A 26,543-nucleotide genomic window follows, 5' to 3' on the forward strand; every position below is an offset into this window, starting at 1 on the left:
GTGGGTTGGAATATAATCGCTTCTGAGGTCCATTGTTTCTCACAGAGGGCCTTCTTTTGGACCAGGGTATACTCAATTTTGAGCCTATCCAATTTTCCGACTAGTCTCCCTCGTTTATGAGTAGCTCTTTTCTCAGGAGACAGACATATATTTTACTGTCTTTAATCCAAGTATGTGGATCACTGGCATAAGACCATTACCAATTCTGGTCTACTATTAACTCTCTTCATGGAAATGAAGGAGAGTGCTCAAAGATCTTACAGAGCTTAGGGGGTACTGAGATCCTTCAGAGAATGCTCCCCCCTCCTCAAGGGTGATAACATGCTGGAATTATAATTTGCTAGTGAAGCTCACTTGTGTGTCCTGGTTCTTGTCACCTGACAGACATTACAGAAGTAAGAAGTGCATTTTTCCTAAAGCCTTTCATCCTTTTGGTGGGAGAATTGTAACACATTGCGTGAGCTTTAGACACATTCTGACTTGGGTTCTCTTCTAAGAACTGAAATAAAATTTCAAATATGAAACTCACTAAATCTGTTAGATGAAACATGCTGATACCTGGTTTTGAAGGAATCTCCTCTTTCCCATGGAAGTTCCCAGAATGTGAGTCAAGGAACTGCTCTTTCCCTCCATCCCATTTGTTGTCCCATCCAAATCACTACCTTCCTTCCTTTCACAGTCACACAAAAGACAGTTGCTGATTACAACTGGCCAAACAGCACTGAAGACACTGAAAACAAAATTTCATTTTAATAGTTGCTTCTGTATCTCATAACCTGGAAGAAGGATACCTTGCTAGGCCTTTGAAACCACACTAAGGGACACTCACCCTGTCTCTCAGAAAGCCCCTGCAGATGAGGGGACAAACCACATTTATACAGGGTATTCAGCTGTAACACTCATTTATGACCCACAACCAAACTCATGATTCCTCGATGTCATATCCACCACCAACAGCAAGGACTCAGAGCATAGTTCTTTTTTCTCAGCCCATGGTCAGGTCAGTCAAAGCACCAGGTTTTGCACTTGCTCAGAAAGGAGATTTGTTGCAATCAACTCTCACAGATGGAATTATAGTTTCCTGAGCTCCAAACTGCCTTGCTTGAGGGCAGTGATACTTGACTGCTTCCTATTGGAACATAATTCCATTATTCTATCTATGGAAGAGAACACAGCCAGGTATTCCCAATTTAACCCTTGCCTTCCTGGGCAAGTGTGCTGCTGTTCTCTACTGTCCTACAAAAGACTTTCAAAGAGCAGGTGTCAAAGAAGGCCTGGGGAAATGGTATAGAGAGTCCATTTACTACACTCTGCTTTGTATTTTAATAAGTTAAGCAAATCTCACTGCATGTGTCTTAAAGTCTCAGAATGAGAATACAAAGAAAAAAATAAGGGAATAAAAATATAACTATAAAGTTGATTTTCATGTCAACTTCCATTACATTTCTAAAGAAATTCCAATACCTAGGATATAATATCCTTTGAAAAATTAAAATAAAACTGAAGGTACCCAATGTACCTCAAGACATAGTGTCACTTTCGCTTAACTGGGGTAAATGACAATATATGAATAAGACCAGTCGAAAACTTAAAAGTCCCAGTCAATATATTCCCAGGTCACCCAAACAGAACAGAAGACAAGGATGTTTCCCACTGTAGTCTCACTGTTCAATACTCACGCTCCACTAATGGAATCATTGTTGTAAAATTTTCTGCAATTACTCAGCACAGGTCCTCTGCTGATTTGCAGGTGGATCCAACAAATTAAGGTCACCATCAGAAGACCCCAAATAAGAAGCCAGAGGCAGAATCTCTCATCACTTTGTTCTCTGAAACCCACCTGCACTAACAGCAGCATTCATGTGTCTTGCATTAGGAATATTTTATGTTTTGTTTTCCTCAGGCATTTTCCCCTTACCTCTGGTCTCCTGTGACCATGTTCCTCAGATCAAGACCCACAACTTCCTGACACACCACAGGCTAAGTAATTGTACATTGCATCTACTGATCCAAGTCTGTCTCCCTGGGCTGATAGAGGATGGTCGTCTCCATGATTTGAAGTGCACCTTCCCAACATCTTAGTGCATTTCTCACCTTCACCCCTAAAGAAGGCACTTGCCTATCTTTTTGCTGAGGTGGTGATCGTTCAGATCACCTTCCTGCAGATCTGGATCCACAAGTCAGGAATCAGTTGTCTTTAATCAGGAACCTATAAGAATATCATGGACACTATTTGCAAGGGTCTGATTTCAGAAAACAGCATCTGCATTTGATGTAGTTCAGTCACTTAGGTGCCGATTGGATTATGGGGCCCCCTTCCACTCCTTTTATTACTCAGAACTCCACCTGGCCTTCTGCCCAGGATCCTTTTTTTTTTTTTTTTTTTTTTTTTTTTTATTTGAGAGCGACAGACACAGAGAGAAAGACAGATAGAGGGGGAGAGAGAGAATGGGCGCGCCAGGGCTTCCAGCCTCTGCAAACGAACTCCAGACGCGTGCGCCCCCTTGTGCATCTGGCTAACGTGGGACCTGGGGAACCGAGCCTTGAACCGGGGTCCTTAGGCTTCACAGGCAAGCGCTTAACCACTAAGCCATCTCTCCAGCCCCCCAGAATCCTTTAAAAGAGTCTTCTGTATACACAGTTGCCAAAGATGAATGAGGCAAGGTGATCATTCCATCAAGTGGACCCCTGTTGGTGTAGTTCTTATCACAGTGGTCAGCTGCATTATCTGGGGCCATCTACCTGGAGTGGGGCCTCTTCAGTCCATTCTCAGGGGTTGTCATCATGAAAATACACTGGCCTCTTGGCTCTGGGATCCTCTGAATAGGACCACTATGTTAAGTTGCCCTACAAGGAGGCGGCAAGGAGCTCCTTGCTGTGTCTTTGCTACATTTGCTGTCAAGTTGACCACAGGGGTTCAGCTGTATTCTTTAAGGATCCTATACATTGAAGAGACTTCAGCTGTCCACCCTCAGCTATTATCCCAATTGTGAAAGTGCATATCCCTTAAAGCTCCAGGAAACTCACAAAGTGGCTCTCTAAGTCCCCCAGGTCCCTGTTCATTATGGTACAACTCTCACTGGGTCAAGTCATCCCCTTTTGGTGGAGGACAGCCAACGAGGCTATATCTGTATTACTTTGGGACCTTGTATCTAAAATCAATCTTCTACATTCCATAATTTTTAGAAAGAGAGAGAGAGAGAGAGAGGAACAGAGAACTGGCATACCAGGGCCTCAGCCACTGCCTACATTCCATTTTGAGGTCTCACTTTCATCTTGTAAATGACTTGGTCCTTTAGACTACTAGGAACTTACAGATATGACTCCTACACACAAAAGCACCAGAGATGGCCTGAGCAAAGGGCTCATTAAGCACTTGGGCCATACCTGGTCCAGAGCTTACCAGAGGTGTGATCATGTGTCGTTTAAGGTCTTTCTATCTGAGTGGAGCCTCTGTAGTCAAGTCTCTGCTGTCAGCTGGAGTATGACAACCCAATGGGACCCTCTGATCTCCAAGAGCCTTAGAAAATGGCTACAGGTCAAGTCCCCCAATGCCCATGCACAGACTCATGACATGGGAGGGCTCATTCCCACAAGTCAGCCCTTTTGTGTGGTGAGGCTGTCAACAGAGCTGTGTCTGTGTTATATGGAGATGGTCCACTTGGGGAGGGGCTCCTCCTATGCACTCTCTGCACTGATTTTGACAGAGAAGGAGACCTGATCTTCTATCTGGGAAGCTATAAAAATGGGCCCTAAGCACATAGTCTCAGAAGGAGGAGGTGGGGGCAACTGGAACATTCCAACAAATGGGCCCTTCCAATTGTAGCATGGACCACAGGCATGGAGATATAATACTTGGTGACCCTCCATCAGGAGTGGGGCTCATTAAAATTGAGCTCCACAGGATATTAGGGTGGCCACAGGGGTAAAGATGAACTATTTTATAATCTTCAATTGAAGGTGATGTGTCAGCTGATCATCCTCAGGCATCAACTTGACTCTAAGATCATGGTGTTGACCTTAACCCCCAGGAACCTCACAAAATGGTGCTATATGCCTCATGTCCCAAATTATAACTGGGAGTGGTACATTGCAAAATGCCCACATTTGTTTGGTGCAGGAGACTCAACAGGTTTGAACTGTTCTCTTGGGGCTTGTCACTGAGTTGGAGCTTCTGCAATCCAGTCCTGGACCTCATCACAACTCAGAAAGCAAGCTGGCAGCCTCATCAGATCCAGCTACCTCTGAAAAAGGCTTCTATACAAGCACACACAGAGTATAAACAAGAAAGGGGTCATTAAAACACCTATCCTCACTATGTTGCCTTCCTGATCCAGGAGTGAGGCTTCATATTGACAGACCCTCTATCTGGTATGGGACACCTACTGTCTATGCTCAGCTATCACCTTGTGTCTGAAAGCACAGGGGGACCCTTTAAGCTCCAGGAAGCTCACAAACCAATGCTTCAATACATCAAGTTCCTGGATGCTGAGGTAGAATTTTGGTGGGTGGTAAATCACAGGGCACTTAACAGGGTTAAGATACAATTTTACAAGCATGGTGATACAAAATGGCCTTCTGGCAACCCACTTCAAGCCCCCTATTTTACTCAGAAGTTGAGCTCTAACTATGAGATCCCAAGCATATGAACCCGGCTCCTATGGAAGAAGACACATGAGAAACAGATGGGGAATGTGCTCATTATAATAACAGGACTAAACACAACTTACCAGCCTGACACCAGGGTGATAGATTATTGCCTGAAAGCACTCTTATCAGGGTAGGTTTTAACAGTCTACTCTCAGTACTCACTTGGATACTCAGTGCACTCTTTGGACCCTGTAAGGTCCAGAATCCCGTCCAAATGACACTACATTCCACAAGATACAGGATGCTGACATTGAAACAAACAGTGTCTCTCACTCCCACATTCCAGCCCATGAGGAGGGCACAGGACCATCAACAGGGTGACTACTCAATGATTAGGGCCTCTCTTTGTGAGATGGGGTTTGGGTGACCCACCCTCCCTGACCACCCAATCTTGATTCTGAAAGTGACTGACCCTCTGAATATGGCTCCTATGAAAACACCTGGAGTGAGATGGGCGAAGGGGCTCATTACATGTTTGGGGCCTCACTTTAGTGCCAGGCTGACACAGATGCCCTATATGATTATCTGAAGAGCCACTATCTGAAATGGTGCTTAGACTGCCTACCCTCAGCCATCTCTTTGAGGGGTTCATTGCCATATATCAGCTCCCAAATGGCACAGGGTCAAGCAACAGGATTATGAGCCAATTTTTTGGGTTAGCCTTTGGTGAGTAGGTCTTGAGTGACCAATAGCCAGGCCCCAATCTTTACTCAGAAAAATGATGTGAAACTCAAAGAACCAGAACTTCTGAATATTTGTCTCGAACAGACAAAGGGGTGTTGAAGGGGAGAAAGGGACTTGCTACACCTTTAGACCTCACTCTAGGAGCCAGCATGAAATGTATTGGCTTCATGCATATCAGGGGACACACTTTCTGGAGTGGGGCTTCTCAAGCTCTTCTTCAGCAATCACCCTGACTCTGAAAGCATTCTGGAGCCCTTGATGATCCAGGAACTTCACAGATGACACAAGAACTCCCATGTCCCTGTGTGGTGTTGCAGAAAGGTGGAGCAGGGCTCATATCCACAAATGAAGTCTGACTTTATACAGGGCCATAATCAAGATTAGGACTAAATTGTTGTCTCGTTTTCCTGCCATCTTGACTCAGAAAGAAGTTACCAGGTTCTTTACTTGAGAAAATGGCTCATATAGGGCTGGAGAGATGGCTTAGTGGTTAAGGCATTTGCCTGCAAAGCCAAAGGACCCAGGTTCAGTTCCCCAGGACCCAGGTAAGCCAGAATTACAAGGTGGAGCATATGTCTGGAATTCATTTGCGGTGGTTACAGGTCCTGGCGTGCCCATTCTCTCTCTCTCTCTCCCTCCCTCCCTCCATTCTTCCTTCCCTTCCTCATTCTCTCTGACTTTCTTAAATAAATAAATTTTAAAAATGGCTTTTATATAAACAAACCTGATATCATACAGGGGGAAGGTGCCCTTAAATCTATTGAGCTCCACTTTGGTGTGAGGCAGACAAAGGAATACTGAATTATTATTAAGGGATGCTGTAGCAAGGCTTCAAATGTGCATGGTAAGCTCTTATCTTGACTCTGAAAGCCCTTTAAGACCCTGAAATCTCAGTAAATAGTGCTTCCACAACCCTCCCCAGAGCCCCAGGATGCTAATATCAAAGTGTTGCGAAGGGCTTTCACATATTTTTAGTCCCTGACTGTCACAGGGCTTTTACCAGGGTTAAAACGCACTTATAGGGGCATGTCAATGTGGGAAAGGGCTTGGGTTGAAAGGCCCAAGAAGTCAGGAGTCTAGAAATACTATCACACTCCAAAAGGAGCTTTAGCTCCAGCCTCCTAAGGGGCCCTGCATACCTCAAACTCCAGGCCCTACTCTCTGCCAGGAAGTAGGTAAAAGGTCACCCTTCTTATTGTTTCAGAGCCCGCTCTTGGTATAAAACTAGATGAAAGGGCGTAAGACAGGCCCTTGAGAACGGAAAGCGAGTAACGGATTAAACCGCTTATCTGGCTTCTGTAAACTGCTCGCACCATAAGCCCTAGTAACCTGTCTTAACCACTCTTTGTCACCCCCACCCAAGGGCCCGCGCAAATGCTGACTGCCGAGGTTATAGGAAACTGATCGGTCCATGGAGTGTGGACTTAGGTAATTTAAAATGATTGGCCTAGAAACTATAGAGTGGCATAAACTGACTGGCCTGCACTGCGCAGGCTCCTGATGCTAAGAAATGATTGGTTTTAATGCACAGGCTTTGTTAAAAACCATATAAAAGCTGTCCCGCTTCTGTATCCCGGGCTCTGCAGTCCTCTACCCCTGTGTGGTGTACGACTGTGGGCCTCAGCACGCTTGGAATAAAAATCCTCTTGCTGTTTGCATCAAGACGGTTTCACATGAGTGATTGGGGTGTCGCTGTACCCGAGTAGAGCGTGGGGTCCTCGCTTCGAGGGTCTTACAGGGTGACTCACTGCTAGGGCCCAGTCTTGACTTAGAAAGTGATCTAGCAATGTGAGGTATAGGGTCATTGTAACAACTGAGTCCCACTTGGGTGTCAGGCTGGCATATGACTGCTGAATCTTTCATTACTTAGCAATGATCTCTCTGCAGTGGGGCTTCTACTGTCTACCTGGAGCTTTCACCACTACTATGAAGACTCTTGGGAGGAGCTCCAGGAACCTCACAAAACGGTGCTTGGAGAGGGCCATTTCTCCCCTCCATTTCAGACCTCTATAGGCACAGAAGAATTGTAAAGGTTACCATTCATTTCTTGAGGTCTGTCCATGTGGGTTGTTGCTTAGACAACACACTCCTAGCAATGATTCAGAAAGTTACATGGCTCTGTAACTTGTGGAACTTGGGAAAGCAACTCCTATGAAGACCCATCTGAAGTTGGAGGGAAGAACGGGTTCATTACCACTGCCATAATTGGATCCCACCGTGATGCTGCATCATTATATGGGGACACCCTAGCAGCACTGGGCCTTCTGCTGTCCATTTTCATCCATCACCCCAGCTCTGAACACCCTGGAGGAACACTCAGGCCCAGTATTGTCTCAAAAGGGGACAAAGTATCCCAAGTCCCCTGATCACAAATCTGAAGCATGGAGAGAGCATCTCATTGTCACATTTCAACATCCCAGTGGTACAGGGCCTTTAATCCCATGACTGCTCATTAAAGGAGCCCATCCATGTGGGTGGGGATTGGATGTCTCATTCCCAGTCCCAGTCTTGACTCGCGTAGTGACCTGACCCTCTGAGATGTAGTAACTCAGAAAATGGTGCCTGGAGTCAGAGGAAAGAAGAGGCTCATTTCATGTATTGACCTGCCTTTAGGGCCAGGCTGGACCAACACAGGAGCATTGCATTGTTATGTGGTGACCCAAAGTGGGAGTTTCCCTGTCCATTCCCAGCTCTCACCTAGTCTCTGAATGCACCTCCAGGCACTCTAAAATCCAAGAACTTTACAAAATATCTCCACAGATCCCAAGTCCCAGGATGCAAATGTGGGAGGGTGGGAGGGGTTCATTTCCACATATCCCATCCAAATGGGCAAAGGGCAATGGACAGAGATTATGACTAAATTATTGGGGCCTGGCTTTGTATCACTTTAATCCTCCATTCTTGACTCAGAAAGTGACCCAGTGTCTTAGAATCAGAAATTGTGGAAAAATCTTTTGTATTAAAACACCAGAAAATCAATGGGAGGAAAGGACTCATTACAACTAATGTGACTCCTTCATGTAAATCAGCCCCTGATTGGCACTGGATTTTCAAGACATGGCCTCTAAGACACAATCAGCCGGGTGTGGGTGGAACTTTCTGAATTACTATAAAACACTATGCATGCTGGGATCTCCTACTCCAAAATTTATGAGCTCAAAATGGGTCTGCTCAGGCATGTCCCTTCTAGTGCCCTCAAGGTAAAATTCAGTTGTGCATTCTTGTACACATGCATAATACATGCCTAACACGATGCCGTCACGCTTGCATACCCTCTCCCCCCTCACCTCCTCCTACAATTGGTCTACCTTGCTCATACGCCCCTCTTGCCACATCACGCATGCGTGAGGCTGTTTCCTGTTGGAGCGCCATCTTGACCGCATCACACATGCGTGAGGCTGAGTTTTTTGTTGGAGCGCCATCTTGTCCCTCCTCACGCATGCATGCATGAGGTTGTTTCCTGTTGGAGCGCCATTTTGACCCCAGCACACATGCTCTGTAGCTGATTCAAAAAGAACAGACCTTATAGGCCCATTGTACCCACGTGATCCTAGTAGTTGCCAATTCACGCATGCGTACAAGCTAGATACAGTTCCGTGGTTGCGGTCGGAGGTCAGGCAGATATACTCTGCGGACATTGAGTCACCAGTGCTAAGTGCCAACTCAGCAGCGAGGGCTGTGCTGAAGACCAGGGTCTCAGAGGTGAGTGTTTGGCTATCAGGAGGTCCTTCTTGGAGGCTCCATTGTTTCCCATCTTGTGGGACTTTCATGGTCAGAGGGTGGGTGCAGTCAGCCAGTATGCTGATGGGCCGGCGTGACCTTGAAAACATTATGGATGGGTCCAGAGGACTTCAGGCCGTAGGAGGTGATAACTGTTGTATTGGGAAGGGGCTGGGTGCCTTTACCTTGTGCACACACCCACCCCAATTACTCTTCCAGTCCTCATTGTATTTCTAGGAGAGTGCCGCCCAAGGGCAAAAGTTGAGTTCAAGATTTAGTAAGCCGGTTGGCCGGCCTGTCTCGTGTATATAGGATGACACGTTCATACATGTGCATGTTCTGTATGCTCCACTGGACGGCCTTAGTCAGGAGTTCCAGGCCTACCTCAAACATAGTTGCATGTCAGCTTACCCCTCAACAAGGAACTACAGCAGGATACTGCTTCTGGCAGGCCTTGATTGAGTCAGTAAAGAGGTTTTTTGTTGTTGAGGCCTATCAAGGGGTTCCCGCACTTTTTGAGGTTAGGCCTGGGTAAGATTGTGACGTCCCTCTAAGGAGGAGGAGATTGGGGGGGCGTGCAGAGGCGGAGTCTGACTGTGTGAGGTGGGCTGGGTGAGAGAGTGACGTCCTTCTGAGGAGGAGGGGCTGTGGGGGCGTGCAGAGGCCAGTCTGACTGTGTGAGGTGGGCTGGGTGAGAGAGTTACTTTCCTCTGAGGAGAAGGGGCTGTGGGGGCGTGCAGAGGCGAGTCTGACTGTGTGAGGTGGGCTGGGTGAGAGAGTTACTTTCCTCTGAGGAGGAGGGGCTGTGGGGGCGTGCAGAGGCGAGTCTGACTGTGTGAGGTGGGCTGGGTGAGAGAGTTACTTTCCTCTGAGGAGGAGGGGCTGTGGGGGCGTGCAGAGGCGAGTCTGACTGTGTGAGCTGGGCTGGGTGAGAGAGTTACTTTCCTCTGAGGAGAAGGGGCTGTGGGGGCGTGCAGAGGCGAGTCTGACTGTGTGAGCTGGGCTGGGTGAGAGAGTTACTTTCCTCTGAGGAGAAGGGGCTCTGGGGGCGTGCAGAGGCGAGTCTGACTGTGTGAGGTGGGCTGGGTGAGAGAGTGACGTCCCTCTGAGGAGGAGGGGGCTGTGGGGGCGTGCAGAGGCGAGTCTGACTGTGTGAGGTGGGCTGGGTGAGAGAGTTACTTTCCTCTGAGGAGAAGGGGCTGTGGGGCCGTGCAGAGGCGAGTCTGACTGTGTGAGGTGGGCTGGGTGAGAGAGTTACTTTCCTCTGAGGAGAAGGGGCTGTGGGGGCGTGCAGAGGCGAGTCTGACTGTGTGAGGTGGGCTGGGTGAGAGAGTTACTTTCCTCTGAGGAGAAGGGGCTGTGGGGGCGTGCAGAGGCGAGTCTGACTGTGTGACGTGGGCTGGGTGAGAGAGTTACTTTCCTCTGAGGAGGAGGGGCTGTGGGGGCGTGCAGAGGCGAGTCTGACTGTGTGAGGTGGGCTGGGTGAGAGAGTTACTTTCCTCTGAGGAGGAGGGGCTGTGGGGCCGTGCAGAGGCGAGTCTGACTGTGTGAGGTGGGCTGGGTGAGAGAGTTACTTTCCTCTGAGGAGAAGGGGCTCTGGGGGCGTGCAGAGGCGAGTCTGACTGTGTGAGGTGGGCTGGGTGAGAGAGTGACGTCCCTCTGAGGAGGAGGGGCTGCGGGGGCGTGCAGAGGCGAGTCTGACTGTGTGAGGTGGGCTGGGTGAGAGAGTTACTTTCCTCTGAGGAGGAGGGGCTGCGGGGGCGTGCAGAGGCGAGTCTGACTGTGTGAGGTGGGCTGGGTGAGAGAGTTACTTTCCTCTGAGGAGAAGGGGCTGTGGGGCCGTGCAGAGGCGAGTCTGACTGTGTGAGGTGGGCTGGGTGAGAGAGTTACTTTCCTCTGAGGAGGAGGGGCTCTGGGGGCGTGCAGAGGCGAGTCTGACTGTGTGAGGTGGGCTGGGTGAGAGAGTTACTTTCCTCTGAGGAGGAGGGGGCTGTGGGGGCGTGCAGAGGCGAGTCTGACTGTGTGAGGTGGGCTGGGTGAGAGAGTTACTTTCCTCTGAGGAGAAGGGGCTCTGGGGGCGTGCAGAGGCGAGTCTGACTGTGTGAGGTGGGCTGGGTGAGAGAGTTACTTTCTTCTGAGGAGAAGGGGCTGTGGGGGCGTGCAGAGGCGAGTCTGACTGTGTGAGGTGGGCTGGGTGAGAGAGTTACTTTCCTCTGAGGAGGAGGGGCTGTGGGGGCGTGCAGAGGCGAGTCTGACTGTGTGACGTGGGCTGGGTGAGAGAGTTACTTTCCTCTGAGGAGAAGGGGCTGCGGGGGCGTGCAGAGGCGGAGTCTGACTGTGTGAACTGGGCTGGGTGAGAGAGTGACGTCCCTCTGAGGAGGAGGGGCTGGCGGGGCTTGCAGAGGCGAGTCTGACTGTGTGAGCTGGGCTGGGTGAGAGAGTTACTTTCCTCTGAGGAGAAGGGGCTGCGGGGGCGTGCAGAGGCGAGTCTGACTGTGTGAGGTGGGCTGGGTGAGAGAGTTACTTTCCTCTGAGGAGGAGGGGCTGTGGGGCCGTGCAGAGGCGAGTCTGACTGTGTGAGGTGGGCTGGGTGAGAGAGTTACTTTCTTCTGAGGAGAAGGGGCTGTGGGGGCGTGCAGAGGCCAGTCTGACTGTGTGAGGTGGGCTGGGTGAGAGAGTTACTTTCCTCTGAGGAGAAGGGGCTGTGGGGGCGTGCAGAGGCGAGTCTGACTGTGTGAGGTGGGCTGGGTGAGAGAGTTACTTTCCTCTGAGGAGAAGGGGCTGTGGGGGCGTGCAGAGGCGAGTCTGACTGTGTGAGGTGGGCTGGGTGAGAGAGTTACTTTCCTCTGAGGAGGAGGGGCTGCGGGGGCGTGCAGAGGCGGAGTCTGACTGTGTGAGGTGGGCTGGGTGAGAGAGTTACTTTCCTCTGAGGAGGAGGGGCTGTGGGGGCGGGCAGAGGCGAGTCTGACTGTGTGACGTGGGCTGGGTGAGAGAGTTACTTTCCTCTGAGGAGGAGGGGGCTGTGGGGGCGTGCAGAGGCGAGTCTGACTGTGTGTGGTGGGCTGGGTGAGAGAGTTACTTTCCTCTGAGGAGAAGGGGCTGCGGGGGCGTGCAGAGGCGGAGTCTGACTGTGTGAACTGGGCTGGGTGAGAGAGTGACGTCCCTCTGAGGAGGAGGGGCTGGCGGGGCTTGCAGAGGCGAGTCTGACTGTGTGAGCTGGGCTGGGTGAGAGAGTTACTTTCCTCTGAGGAGAAGGGGCTGCGGGGGCGTGCAGAGGCGAGTCTGACTGTGTGAGGTGGGCTGGGTGAGAGAGTTACTTTCCTCTGAGGAGGAGGGGCTCTGGGGGCGTGCAGAGGCGAGTCTGACTGTGTGAGCTGGGCTGGGTGAGAGAGTTACTTTCCTCTGAGGAGGAGGGGCTGTGGGGCCGTGCAGAGGCGAGTCTGACTGTGTGAGGTGGGCTGGGTGAGAGAGTTACTTTCCTCTGAGGAGAAGGGGCTCTGGGGGCGTGCAGAGGCGAGTCTGACTGTGTGAGGTGGGCTGGGTGAGAGAGTGACGTCCCTCTGAGGAGGAGGGGCTGCGGGGGCGTGCAGAGGCGAGTCTGACTGTGTGAGGTGGGCTGGGTGAGAGAGTTACTTTCCTCTGAGGAGAAGGGGCTCTGGGGGCGTGCAGAGGCGAGTCTGACTGTGTGAGGTGGGCTGGGTGAGAGAGTTACTTTCCTCTGAGGAGAAGGGGCTGTGGGGCCGTGCAGAGGCGAGTCTGACTGTGTGAGGTGGGCTGGGTGAGAGAGTTACTTTCCTCTGAGGAGGAGGGGCTCTGGGGGCGTGCAGAGGCGAGTCTGACTGTGTGAGGTGGGCTGGGTGAGAGAGTTACTTTCCTCTGAGGAGGAGGGGGCTGTGGGGGCGTGCAGAGGCGAGTCTGACTGTGTGAGGTGGGCTGGGTGAGAGAGTTACTTTCCTCTGAGGAGGAGGGGCTGTGGGGGCGTGCAGAGGCGAGTCTGACTGTGTGAGGTGGGCTGGGTGAGAGAGTTACTTTCCTCTGAGGAGGAGGGGCTGCGGGGGCGTGCAGAGGCGGAGTCTGACTGTGTGAGGTGGGCTGGGTGAGAGAGTGACGTCCCTCTGAGGAGGAGGGGCTGCGGGGGCGTGCAGAGGCGAGTCTGACTGTGTGACGTGGGCTGGGTGAGAGAGTTACTTTCCTCTGAGGAGAAGGGGCTGCGGGGGCGTGCAGAGGCGGAGTCTGACTGTGTGAACTGGGCTGGGTGAGAGAGTGACGTCCCTCTGAGGAGGAGGGGCTGGCGGGGCTTGCAGAGGCGAGTCTGACTGTGTGAGCTGGGCTGGGTGAGAGAGTTACTTTCCTCTGAGGAGAAGGGGCTGCGGGGGCGTGCAGAGGCGAGTCTGACTGTGTGAGGTGGGCTGGGTGAGAGAGTTACTTTCCTCTGAGGAGGAGGGGCTGTGGGGCCGTGCAGAGGCGAGTCTGACTGTGTGAGGTGGGCTGGGTGAGAGAGTTACTTTCTTCTGAGGAGAAGGGGCTGTGGGGGCGTGCAGAGGCCAGTCTGACTGTGTGAGGTGGGCTGGGTGAGAGAGTTACTTTCCTCTGAGGAGAAGGGGCTGTGGGGGCGTGCAGAGGCGAGTCTGACTGTGTGAGGTGGGCTGGGTGAGAGAGTTACTTTCCTCTGAGGAGAAGGGGCTGTGGGGGCGTGCAGAGGCGAGTCTGACTGTGTGAGGTGGGCTGGGTGAGAGAGTTACTTTCCTCTGAGGAGGAGGGGCTGCGGGGGCGTGCAGAGGCGGAGTCTGACTGTGTGAGGTGGGCTGGGTGAGAGAGTTACTTTCCTCTGAGGAGGAGGGGCTGTGGGGGCGGGCAGAGGCGAGTCTGACTGTGTGACGTGGGCTGGGTGAGAGAGTTACTTTCCTCTGAGGAGGAGGGGGCTGTGGGGGCGTGCAGAGGCGAGTCTGACTGTGTGTGGTGGGCTGGGTGAGAGAGTTACTTTCCTCTGAGGAGAAGGGGCTGCGGGGGCGTGCAGAGGCGGAGTCTGACTGTGTGAACTGGGCTGGGTGAGAGAGTGACGTCCCTCTGAGGAGGAGGGGCTGGCGGGGCTTGCAGAGGCGAGTCTGACTGTGTGAGCTGGGCTGGGTGAGAGAGTTACTTTCCTCTGAGGAGAAGGGGCTGCGGGGGCGTGCAGAGGCGAGTCTGACTGTGTGAGGTGGGCTGGGTGAGAGAGTTACTTTCCTCTGAGGAGGAGGGGCTCTGGGGGCGTGCAGAGGCGAGTCTGACTGTGTGAGCTGGGCTGGGTGAGAGAGTTACTTTCCTCTGAGGAGGAGGGGCTGTGGGGCCGTGCAGAGGCGAGTCTGACTGTGTGAGGTGGGCTGGGTGAGAGAGTTACTTTCCTCTGAGGAGAAGGGGCTCTGGGGGCGTGCAGAGGCGAGTCTGACTGTGTGAGGTGGGCTGGGTGAGAGAGTGACGTCCCTCTGAGGAGGAGGGGCTGCGGGGGCGTGCAGAGGCGAGTCTGACTGTGTGAGGTGGGCTGGGTGAGAGAGTTACTTTCCTCTGAGGAGAAGGGGCTCTGGGGGCGTGCAGAGGCGAGTCTGACTGTGTGAGGTGGGCTGGGTGAGAGAGTTACTTTCCTCTGAGGAGAAGGGGCTGTGGGGCCGTGCAGAGGCGAGTCTGACTGTGTGAGGTGGGCTGGGTGAGAGAGTTACTTTCCTCTGAGGAGGAGGGGCTGTGGGGGCGTGCAGAGGCGAGTCTGACTGTGTGAGGTGGGCTGGGTGAGAGAGTTACTTTCCTCTGAGGAGGAGGGGGCTGTGGGGGCGTGCAGAGGCGAGTCTGACTGTGTGAGGTGGGCTGGGTGAGAGAGTTACTTTCCTCTGAGGAGGAGGGGCTGTGGGGGCGTGCAGAGGCGAGTCTGACTGTGTGAGGTGGGCTGGGTGAGAGAGTTACTTTCCTCTGAGGAGGAGGGGCTGTGGGGGCGTGCAGAGGCGAGTCTGACTGTGTGAGGTGGGCTGGGTGAGAGAGTTACTTTCCTCTGAGGAGGAGGGGCTGTGGGGGCGTGCAGAGGCGAGTCTGACTGTGTGAGGTGGGCTGGGTGAGAGAGTTACTTTCCTCTGAGGAGAAGGGGCTGTGGGGGCGTGCAGAGGCGAGTCTGACTGTGTGAGGTGGGCTGGGTGAGAGAGTTACTTTCCTCTGAGGAGAAGGGGCTGTGGGGGCGTGCAGAGGCGAGTCTGACTGTGTGAGGTGGGCTGGGTGAGAGAGTTACTTTCCTCTGAGGAGGAGGGGCTGCGGGGGCGTGCAGAGGCGGAGTCTGACTGTGTGAGGTGGGCTGGGTGAGAGAGTTACTTTCCTCTGAGGAGGAGGGGCTGTGGGGGCGTGCAGAGGCGAGTCTGACTGTGTGACGTGGGCTGGGTGAGAGAGTTACTTTCCTCTGAGGAGGAGGGGGCTGTGGGGGCGTGCAGAGGCGAGTCTGACTGTGTGTGGTGGGCTGGGTGAGAGAGTTACTTTCCTCTGAGGAGAAGGGGCTGCGGGGGCGTGCAGAGGCGGAGTCTGACTGTGTGAACTGGGCTGGGTGAGAGAGTGACGTCCCTCTGAGGAGGAGGGGCTGGCGGGGCTTGCAGAGGCGAGTCTGACTGTGTGAGCTGGGCTGGGTGAGAGAGTTACTTTCCTCTGAGGAGAAGGGGCTGCGGGGGCGTGCAGAGGCGAGTCTGACTGTGTGAGGTGGGCTGGGTGAGAGAGTTACTTTCCTCTGAGGAGGAGGGGCTGCGGGGGCGTGCAGAGGCGAGTCTGACTGTGTGAGGTGGGCTGGGTGAGAGAGTTACTTTCTTCTGAGGAGAAGGGGCTGTGGGGGCGTGCAGAGGCCAGTCTGACTGTGTGAGGTGGGCTGGGTGAGAGAGTTACTTTCCTCTGAGGAGAAGGGGCTGTGGGGGCGTGCAGAGGCGAGTCTGACTGTGTGAGGTGGGCTGGGTGAGAGAGTTACTTTCCTCTGAGGAGGAGGGGCTGCGGGGGCGTGCAGAGGCGAGTCTGACTGTGTGAGGTGGGCTGGGTGAGAGAGTTACTTTCCTCTGAGGAGGAGGGGGCTGTGGGGGCGTGCAGAGGCGAGTCTGACTGTGTGAGCTGGGCTGGGTGAGAGAGTTACTTTCCTCTGAGGAGGAGGGGCTGCGGGGGCATGCAGAGGCGAGTCTGACTGTGTGAGGTGGGCTGGGTGAGAGAGTGACGTCCCTCTGAGGAGGAGGGGCTGTGGGGGCGTGCAGAGGCCAGTCTGACTGTGTGAGGTGGGCTGGGTGAGAGAGTTACTTTCCTCTGAGGAGGAGGGGCTGCGGGGGCGTGCAGAGGCGAGTCTGACTGTGTGAGGTGGGCTGGGTGAGAGAGTTACTTTCCTCTGAGGAGAAGGGGCTCTGGGGGCGTGCAGAGGCGAGTCTGACTGTGTGAGGTGGGCTGGGTGAGAGAGTTACTTTCCTCTGAGGAGGAGGGGCTGTGGGGGCGTGCAGAGGCGAGTCTGACTGTGTGAGGTGGGCTGGGTGAGAGAGTTACTTTCCTCTGAGGAGAAGGGGCTGTGGGGCCGTGCAGAGGCGAGTCTGACTGTGTGAGGTGGGCTGGGTGAGAGAGTTACTTTCCTCTGAGGAGGAGGGGCTGTGGGGGCGTGCAGAGGCGAGTCTGACTGTGTGAGGTGGGCTGGGTGAGAGAGTTACTTTCCTCTGAGGAGGAGGGGGCTGTGGGGGCGTGCAGAGGCGAGTCTGACTGTGTGAGGTGGGCTGGGTGAGAGAGTTACTTTCCTCTGAGGAGAAGGGGCTCTGGGGGCGTGCAGAGGCGAGTCTGACTGTGTGAGGTGGGCTGGGTGAGAGAGTTACTTTCCTCTGAGGAGAAGGGGCTGTGGGGCCGTGCAGAGGCGGAGTCTGACTGTGTGAGGTGGGCTGGGTGAGAGAGTTACTTTCCTCTGAGGAGGAGGGGCTGCGGGGGCGTGCAGAGGCCAGTCTGACTGTGTGAGGTGGGCTGGGTGAGAGAGTTACTTTCCTCTGAGGAGAAGGGGCTGTGGGGGCGTGCAGAGGCGAGTCTGACTGTGTGAGGTGGGCTGGGTGAGAGAGTTACTTTCCTCTGAGGAGGAGGGGCTCTGGGGGCGTGCAGAGGCGAGTCTGACTGTGTGAGGTGGGCTGGGTGAGAGAGTTACTTTCCTCTGAGGAGGAGGGGCTGTGGGGGCGTGCAGAGGCGAGTCTGACTGTGTGAGGTGGGCTGGGTGAGAGAGTTACTTTCCTCTGAGGAGGAGGGGCTGCGGGGGCGTGCAGAGGCGGAGTCTGACTGTGTGAGGTGGGCTGGGTGAGAGAGTTACTTTCCTCTGAGGAGGAGGGGCTGTGGGGGCGTGCAGAGGCGAGTCTGACTGTGTGACGTGGGCTGGGTGAGAGAGTTACTTTCCTCTGAGGAGGAGGGGGCTGTGGGGGCGTGCAGAGGCGAGTCTGACTGTGTGTGGTGGGCTGGGTGAGAGAGTTACTTTCCTCTGAGGAGAAGGGGCTGCGGGGGCGTGCAGAGGCGGAGTCTGACTGTGTGAACTGGGCTGGGTGAGAGAGTGACGTCCCTCTGAGGAGGAGGGGCTGGCGGGGCTTGCAGAGGCGAGTCTGACTGTGTGAGCTGGGCTGGGTGAGAGAGTTACTTTCCTCTGAGGAGAAGGGGCTGTGGGGCCGTGCAGAGGCGAGTCTGACTGTGTGAGGTGGGCTGGGTGAGAGAGTTACTTTCTTCTGAGGAGAAGGGGCTGTGGGGGCGTGCAGAGGCCAGTCTGACTGTGTGAGGTGGGCTGGGTGAGAGAGTTACTTTCCTCTGAGGAGAAGGGGCTGTGGGGGCGTGCAGAGGCGAGTCTGACTGTGTGAGGTGGGCTGGGTGAGAGAGTTACTTTCCTCTGAGGAGGAGGGGCTGCGGGGGCGTGCAGAGGCGAGTCTGACTGTGTGAGGTGGGCTGGGTGAGAGAGTTACTTTCCTCTGAGGAGGAGGGGCTGCGGGGGCGTGCAGAGGCGAGTCTGACTGTGTGAGCTGGGCTGGGTGAGAGAGTTACTTTCCTCTGAGGAGGAGGGGCTGCGGGGGCGTGCAGAGGCGAGTCTGACTGTGTGAGGTGGGCTGGGTGAGAGAGTGACGTCCCTCTGAGGAGGAGGGGCTGCGGGGGCGTGCAGAGGCGAGTCTGACTGTGTGAGGTGGGCTGGGTGAGAGAGTTACTTTCCTCTGAGGAGGAGGGGGCTGTGGGGGCGTGCAGAGGCGAGTCTGACTGTGTGAGGTGGGCTGGGTGAGAGAGTTACTTTCCTCTGAGGAGGAGGGGCTGCGGGGGCGTGCAGAGGCGAGTCTGACTGTGTGAGCTGGGCTGGGTGAGAGAGTTACTTTCCTCTGAGGAGGAGGGGCTGCGGGGGCGTGCAGAGGCGAGTCTGACTGTGTGAGGTGGGCTGGGTGAGAGAGTTACTTTCCTCTGAGGAGGAGGGGCTGCGGGGGCGTGCAGAGGCGAGTCTGACTGTGTGAGGTGGGCTGGGTGAGAGAGTTACTTTCCTCTGAGGAGGAGGGGCTGCGGGGGCGTGCAGAGGCGGAGTCTGACTGTGTGAACTGGGCTGGGTGAGAGAGTGACGTCCCTCTGAGGAGGAGGGGCTGGCCGGGCTTGCAGAGGCGAGTCTGACTGTGTGAGCTGGGCTGGGTGAGAGTTACTTTCCTCTGAGGAGAAGGGGCTGTGGGGCCGTGCAGAGGCGAGTCTGACTGTGTGAGGTGGGCTGGGTGAGAGAGTTACTTTCCTCTGAGGAGAAGGGGCTGTGGGGGCGTGCAGAGGCCAGTCTGACTGTGTGAGGTGGGCTGGGTGAGAGAGTTACTTTCCTCTGAGGAGAAGGGGCTGTGGGGGCGTGCAGAGGCGAGTCTGACTGTGTGAGGTGGGCTGGGTGAGAGAGTTACTTTCCTCTGAGGAGAAGGGGCTGTGGGGGCGTGCAGAGGCGAGTCTGACTGTGTGAGGTGGGCTGGGTGAGAGAGTTACTTTCCTCTGAGGAGGAGGGGCTGTGGGGGCGTGCAGAGGCGAGTCTGACTGTGTGAGGTGGGCTGGGTGAGAGAGTTACTTTCCTCTGAGGAGGAGGGGCTGCGGGGGCGTGCAGAGGCGAGTCTGACTGTGTGAGGTGGGCTGGGTGAGAGAGTGACGTCCCTCTGAGGAGGAGGGGCTGTGGGGGCGTGCAGAGGCGAGTCTGACTGTGTGAGGTGGGCTGGGTGAGAGAGTTACTTTCCTCTGAGGAGGAGGGGCTGCGGGGGCGTGCAGAGGCGAGTCTGACTGTGTGAGGTGGGCTGGGTGAGAGAGTTACTTTCCTCTGAGGAGGAGGGGCTGCGGGGGCGTGCAGAGGCGAGTCTGACTGTGTGAGCTGGGCTGGGTGAGAGAGTTACTTTCCTCTGAGGAGGAGGGGCTGCGGGGGCCGTGCAGAGGCCAGTCTGACTGTGTGAGGTGGGCTGGGTGAGAGAGTTACTTTCCTCTGAGGAGGAGGGGCTGTGGGGGCGTGCAGAGGCCAGTCTGACTGTGTGAGGTGGGCTGGGTGAGAGAGTTACTTTCCTCTGAGGAGGAGGGGCTGCGGGGGCGTGCAGAGGCGAGTCTGACTGTGTGAGGTGGGCTGGGTGAGAGAGTTACTTTCCTCTGAGGAGAAGGGGCTGTGGGGGCGTGCAGAGGCGAGTCTGACTGTGTGTGGTGGGCTGGGTGAGAGAGTTACTTTCCTCTGAGGAGGAGGGGCTGTGGGGGCGTGCAGAGGCGGAGTCTGACTGTGTGAGCTGGGCTGGGTGAGAGAGTTACTTTCCTCTGAGGAGAAGGGGCTCTGGGGGCGTGCAGAGGCGAGTCTGACTGTGTGAGGTGGGCTGGGTGAGAGAGTTACTTTCCTCTGAGGAGGAGGGGCTGTGGGGGCGTGCAGAGGCGAGTCTGACTGTGTGAGGTGGGCTGGGTGAGAGAGTTACTTTCCTCTGAGGAGAAGGGGCTGTGGGGCCGTGCAGAGGCGAGTCTGACTGTGTGAGGTGGGCTGGGTGAGAGAGTTACTTTCCTCTGAGGAGGAGGGGCTCTGGGGGCGTGCAGAGGCGAGTCTGACTGTGTGAGGTGGGCTGGGTGAGAGAGTTACTTTCCTCTGAGGAGGAGGGGGCTGTGGGGGCGTGCAGAGGCGAGTCTGACTGTGTGAGGTGGGCTGGGTGAGAGAGTTACTTTCCTCTGAGGAGAAGGGGCTCTGGGGGCGTGCAGAGGCGAGTCTGACTGTGTGAGGTGGGCTGGGTGAGAGAGTTACTTTCCTCTGAGGAGAAGGGGCTGTGGGGCCGTGCAGAGGCGGAGTCTGACTGTGTGAGGTGGGCTGGGTGAGAGAGTTACTTTCCTCTGAGGAGGAGGGGCTGCGGGGGCGTGCAGAGGCCAGTCTGACTGTGTGAGGTGGGCTGGGTGAGAGAGTTACTTTCCTCTGAGGAGAAGGGGCTGTGGGGGCGTGCAGAGGCGAGTCTGACTGTGTGAGGTGGGCTGGGTGAGAGAGTTACTTTCCTCTGAGGAGGAGGGGCTCTGGGGGCGTGCAGAGGCGAGTCTGACTGTGTGAGGTGGGCTGGGTGAGAGAGTTACTTTCCTCTGAGGAGGAGGGGCTGTGGGGGCGTGCAGAGGCGAGTCTGACTGTGTGAGGTGGGCTGGGTGAGAGAGTTACTTTCCTCTGAGGAGGAGGGGCTGCGGGGGCGTGCAGAGGCGGAGTCTGACTGTGTGAGGTGGGCTGGGTGAGAGAGTTACTTTCCTCTGAGGAGGAGGGGCTGTGGGGGCGTGCAGAGGCGAGTCTGACTGTGTGACGTGGGCTGGGTGAGAGAGTTACTTTCCTCTGAGGAGGAGGGGGCTGTGGGGGCGTGCAGAGGCGAGTCTGACTGTGTGTGGTGGGCTGGGTGAGAGAGTTACTTTCCTCTGAGGAGAAGGGGCTGCGGGGGCGTGCAGAGGCGGAGTCTGACTGTGTGAACTGGGCTGGGTGAGAGAGTGACGTCCCTCTGAGGAGGAGGGGCTGGCGGGGCTTGCAGAGGCGAGTCTGACTGTGTGAGCTGGGCTGGGTGAGAGAGTTACTTTCCTCTGAGGAGAAGGGGCTGTGGGGCCGTGCAGAGGCGAGTCTGACTGTGTGAGGTGGGCTGGGTGAGAGAGTTACTTTCTTCTGAGGAGAAGGGGCTGTGGGGGCGTGCAGAGGCCAGTCTGACTGTGTGAGGTGGGCTGGGTGAGAGAGTTACTTTCCTCTGAGGAGAAGGGGCTGTGGGGGCGTGCAGAGGCGAGTCTGACTGTGTGAGGTGGGCTGGGTGAGAGAGTTACTTTCCTCTGAGGAGGAGGGGCTGCGGGGGCGTGCAGAGGCGAGTCTGACTGTGTGAGGTGGGCTGGGTGAGAGAGTTACTTTCCTCTGAGGAGGAGGGGCTGCGGGGGCGTGCAGAGGCGAGTCTGACTGTGTGAGCTGGGCTGGGTGAGAGAGTTACTTTCCTCTGAGGAGGAGGGGCTGCGGGGGCGTGCAGAGGCGAGTCTGACTGTGTGAGGTGGGCTGGGTGAGAGAGTGACGTCCCTCTGAGGAGGAGGGGCTGCGGGGGCGTGCAGAGGCGAGTCTGACTGTGTGAGGTGGGCTGGGTGAGAGAGTTACTTTCCTCTGAGGAGGAGGGGCTGCGGGGGCGTGCAGAGGCGAGTCTGACTGTGTGAGCTGGGCTGGGTGAGAGAGTGACGTCCCTCTGAGGAGGAGGGGCTGTGGGGGCGTGCAGAGGCGAGTCTGACTGTGTGAGGTGGGCTGGGTGAGAGAGTTACTTTCCTCTGAGGAGGAGGGGCTGCGGGGGCGTGCAGAGGCGAGTCTGACTGTGTGAGGTGGGCTGGGTGAGAGAGTTACTTTCCTCTGAGGAGGAGGGGCTGCGGGGGCGTGCAGAGGCGGAGTCTGACTGTGTGAACTGGGCTGGGTGAGAGAGTGACGTCCCTCTGAGGAGGAGGGGCTGACGGGGCTTGCAGAGGCGAGTCTGACTGTGTGAGCTGGGCTGGGTGAGAGTTACTTTCCTCTGAGGAGAAGGGGCTGTGGGGCCGTGCAGAGGCGAGTCTGACTGTGTGAGGTGGGCTGGGTGAGAGAGTTACTTTCCTCTGAGGAGAAGGGGCTGTGGGGGCGTGCAGAGGCCAGTCTGACTGTGTGAGGTGGGCTGGGTGAGAGAGTTACTTTCCTCTGAGGAGAAGGGGCTGTGGGGGCGTGCAGAGGCGAGTCTGACTGTGTGAGGTGGGCTGGGTGAGAGAGTTACTTTCCTCTGAGGAGAAGGGGCTGTGGGGGCGTGCAGAGGCGAGTCTGACTGTGTGAGGTGGGCTGGGTGAGAGAGTTACTTTCCTCTGAGGAGGAGGGGCTGTGGGGGCGTGCAGAGGCGAGTCTGACTGTGTGAGGTGGGCTGGGTGAGAGAGTTACTTTCCTCTGAGGAGGAGGGGCTGCGGGGGCGTGCAGAGGCGAGTCTGACTGTGTGAGGTGGGCTGGGTGAGAGAGTGACGTCCCTCTGAGGAGGAGGGGCTGTGGGGGCGTGCAGAGGCGAGTCTGACTGTGTGAGGTGGGCTGGGTGAGAGAGTTACTTTCCTCTGAGGAGGAGGGGCTGCGGGGGCGTGCAGAGGCGAGTCTGACTGTGTGAGGTGGGCTGGGTGAGAGAGTTACTTTCCTCTGAGGAGGAGGGGCTGCGGGGGCGTGCAGAGGCGAGTCTGACTGTGTGAGCTGGGCTGGGTGAGAGAGTTACTTTCCTCTGAGGAGGAGGGGCTGCGGGGCCGTGCAGAGGCGAGTCTGACTGTGTGAGGTGGGCTGGGTGAGAGAGTTACTTTCCTCTGAGGAGAAGGGGCTGTGGGGGCGTGCAGAGGCCAGTCTGACTGTGTGAGGTGGGCTGGGTGAGAGAGTGACGTCCCTCTGAGGAGAAGGGGCTGTGGGGGCGTGCAGAGGCGAGTCTGACTGTGTGAGGTGGGCTGGGTGAGAGTGTTACTTTCCTCTGAGGAGGAGGGGGCTGTGGGGGCGTGCAGAGGCGGAGTCTGACTGTGTGAGGTGGGCTGGGTGAGAGAGTGACGTCCCTCTGAGGAGAAGGGGCTGTGGGGGCGTGCAGAGGTGAGTCTGACTGTGTGAGGTGGGCTGGGTGAGAGTGTTACTTTCCTCTGAGGAGGAGGGGGCTGTGGGGGCGTGCAGAGGCGGAGTCTGACTGTGTGAGGTGGGCTGGGTGAGAGAGTGACGTCCCTCTGAGGAGAAGGGGCTGTGGGGGCGTGCAGAGGCGGAGTCTGACTGTGTGACGTGGGCTGGGTGAGAGAGTTACTTTCCTCTGAGGAGGAGGAGGGGCTGTGGGGCCGTGCAGAGGCGAGTCTGACTGTGTGTGGTGGGCTGGGTGAGAGATTTACTTTCCTCTGAGGAGGAGGGGCTGCGGGGGCGTGCAGAGGCGAGTCTGACTGTGTGAGGTGGGCTGGGTGAGAGAGTTACTTTCCTCTGAGGAGGAGGGGGCTGTGGGGGCGTGCAGAGGCGGAGTCTGACTGTGTGAGGTGGGCTGGGTGAGAGAGTTACTTTCCTCTGAGGAGGAGGGGCTGTGGGGGCGTGCAGAGGCGAGTCTGACTGTGTGAGCTGGGCTGGGTGAGAGAGTTACTTTCCTCTGAGGAGAAGGGGCTGCGGGGGCGTGCAGAGGCGAGTCTGACTGTGTGAGGTGGGCTGGGTGAGAGAGTTACTTTCCTCTGAGGAGGAGGGGCTGTGGGGGCGTGCAGAGGCGAGTCTGACTGTGTGAGCTGGGCTGGGTGAGAGAGTTACTTTCCTCTGAGGAGAAGGGGCTGCGGGGGCGTGCAGAGGCGGAGTCTGACTGTGTGAACTGGGCTGGGTGAGAGAGTGACGTCCCTCTGAGGAGAAGGGGCTGTGGGGCCGTGCAGAGGCGAGTCTGACTGTGTGAGGTGGGCTGGGTGAGAGAGTTACTTTCCTCTGAGGAGAAGGGGCTGTGGGGGCGTGCAGAGGCGGAGTCTGACTGTGTGAGGTGGGCTGGGTGAGAGAGTGATGTCCCTCTGAGGAGGAGGGGTTGGCGGGGCTTGCAGAGGCGAGTCTGACTGTGTGAGGTGGGCTGGGTGAGAGAGTTACTTTCCTCTGAGGAGAAGGGGCTGTGGGGGCGGGCAGAGGCGAGTCTGACTGTGTGAGGTGGGCTGGGTGAGAGAGTTACTTTCCTCTGAGGAGGAGGGGCTGGCGGGGCTTGCAGAGGCGAGTCTGACTGTGTGAGGTGGGCTGGGTGAGAGAGTTACTTTCCTCTGAGGAGAAGGGGCTGCGGGGGCGTGCAGAGGCGAGTCTGACTGTGTGAGGTGGGCTGGGTGAGAGAGTTACTTTCCTCTGAGGAGGAGGGGCTGTGGGGGCGTGCAGAGGCGAGTCTGACTGTGTGAGCTGGGCTGGGTGAGAGAGTTACTTTCCTCTGAGGAGAAGGGGCTGCGGGGGCGTGCAGAGGCGGAGTCTGACTGTGTGAACTGGGCTGGGTGAGAGAGTGACGTCCCTCTGAGGAGAAGGGGCTGTGGGGCCGTGCAGAGGCGAGTCTGACTGTGTGAGGTGGGCTGGGTGAGAGAGTTACTTTCCTCTGAGGAGAAGGGGCTGTGGGGGCGTGCAGAGGCGGAGTCTGACTGTGTGAGGTGGGCTGGGTGAGAGAGTGATGTCCCTCTGAGGAGGAGGGGTTGGCGGGGCTTGCAGAGGCGAGTCTGACTGTGTGACGTGGGCTGGGTGAGAGAGTTACTTTCCTCTGAGGAGAAGGGGCTGGGGGGGCGTGCAGAGGCGAGTCTGACTGTGTGAGGTGGGCTGGGTGAGAGAGTTACTTTCCTCTGAGGAGAAGGGGCTGTGGGGGCGTGCAGAGGCGAGTCTGACTGTGTGAGGTGGGCTGGGTGAGAGAGTTACTTTCCTCTGAGGAGAAGGGGCTGTGGGGGCGTGCAGAGGCGGAGTCTGACTGTGTGAGGTGGGCTGGGTGAGAGAGTTACTTTCCTCTGAGGAGGAGGGGTTGTGGGGGTGTGCAGAGGCGGAGTCTGACTGTGTGAGGTGGGCTGGATGAGGGTGTGACGTCCCTCTAAGGAGGAGGGGGCTGTGGGCGTTTTGGCTTCACTTAGATGAGTGGATATTTTGCTCCCCTTATAGACTTTCCTGTGTTAGTTGGCTTTACTGAAGTTTTCCAAGAAATTGTACAGGTTTACTTCTACAGGTACAGTCCAAGGGAGGAAGCATTCACTTAGCTGTGGCATCACTGAATGTGTTTGCACTCTATGGGGTGTGCCCTTGAACACATGCCAGTACTCGGTAACTTGGTGATAGTATGCAGTCCCTACCTTCCCCTATACACTAGGTGCTGGACTGTAGGACCTTGCGGTTAAGGCTCCTGACTCCAGGAGCTGCACATTTAGCAATGGGAATGGATAGCAGTGGATTGGATGTGGCAGGAAAGTCCCATTATCCTTTGGTCCCTACCTTCTGTGAAATGGGTACCAGCAAAATTGGCTCCATCCCATGGAGCCTGGGTTCCTACTGTCATTGGTCTCATGTGATTCCTGCTGCTTTCTTCATTGTGCAGGAACAAGTTTCAAGAGTCCTGCCAGGCTCCAAAACAACCCTAACCATGGATAGACCTACCAAAGGCCAGAAGGTTGTGGAAGATACCCCACGTGATGACTTCAGCAGGAAAGGGGAACCCAGTTCAGGTAAAAGTAAAGCGGCTCCTGGAAGATGTCCCTGCTGTAGGGGACATTGTAAACTCATCAATTGGCAGATGGAGAGCATGCGTGCCCCTGGTGCTGGGTCATGACTTTGAAGAGGCAAGAGGTTCCAGAATCTGAAATCAGCATATTTCCATATGGTTGGTGTGTTAGATTTCCCATGTGATGGGCAGTCACTGTCTTAGGACTAAGGGTACTAGTGCAGCTACTCCTAACTGTGCCCTCCTCATTTCCTATGTGTGTGTAGAGTGTGTTAGCTTTCCCATGTGATGGACAGTACCAGACTTTTGAGTGAGGTTCCTAGTGCAGCTCCTCCTAGCCTGTGCAGTCTTCATTTTATGTTTGTGTGCCACTGTCCCAACCTGTATTACATTGACCTTCACTGTACGAGTAACACAGATAGATGCCTACACCACACTTCCCAGGCTCTGCCCTATTTACATTTCATCTGCAGGTATCTGTCCACTTTAGAAATTATTGTTTGGGTTGGGAAGTTGGCTCAGTGGTTTAACATGCTTCCTTGCAGAACCTTCTAAATCAGTTTAAAAGCCAGAAGGAAAAGTGCTGTATATGTCTTAGCAAAAAACTCTGTCATGCCTGGGTAAGCACACAGAGACAAACACATCTATCTATAAACAATGTTAACTTATAAAAATTAAAAACTCTTATTTGGTATCACTCCTAGCAAACTCCAGAGTGAAGCTGTATGTTTGAGAAGGATGATTAAAATATTACACTTCATTTGAAAATGTTTTTCTTCTTTCTTTTCAAAGAAGCAAGCAACCCAGTACTGGAGGCAAGCGCTAAGGATAATACTCCCTTGGAAGAAATTGACCAGAAAACCAGGT

The 26,543-nt window shown here is 55.5% G+C and overlaps 1 long non-coding RNA gene across 4 annotated transcripts; it reads left to right on the forward strand.

Moving 5' to 3' along the window:
* The first annotated feature begins 8,914 nt into the window (after positions 1 to 8,914).
* Positions 8,915 to 26,542, forward strand: LOC123456599. Of its 4 annotated transcripts, none has more exons than XR_006634581.1 (3): positions 8,915 to 9,036; positions 25,554 to 25,680; positions 26,469 to 26,542. It is a non-coding gene; the product is annotated as an uncharacterized LOC123456599 (long non-coding RNA). The 4 variants fall into 4 exon arrangements; XR_006634582.1 differs by lacking the exon at positions 8,915 to 9,036 and adding an exon at positions 20,398 to 20,427; XR_006634579.1 differs by lacking the exon at positions 8,915 to 9,036 and adding an exon at positions 21,172 to 21,220.
* Position 26,543: the final 1 nt, after the last annotated feature.

The sequence above is a fragment of the Jaculus jaculus genome, chromosome X, assembly GCF_020740685.1.
Source record: "Jaculus jaculus isolate mJacJac1 chromosome X, mJacJac1.mat.Y.cur, whole genome shotgun sequence".
Lineage (NCBI taxonomy): Eukaryota > Metazoa > Chordata > Mammalia > Rodentia > Dipodidae > Jaculus > Jaculus jaculus.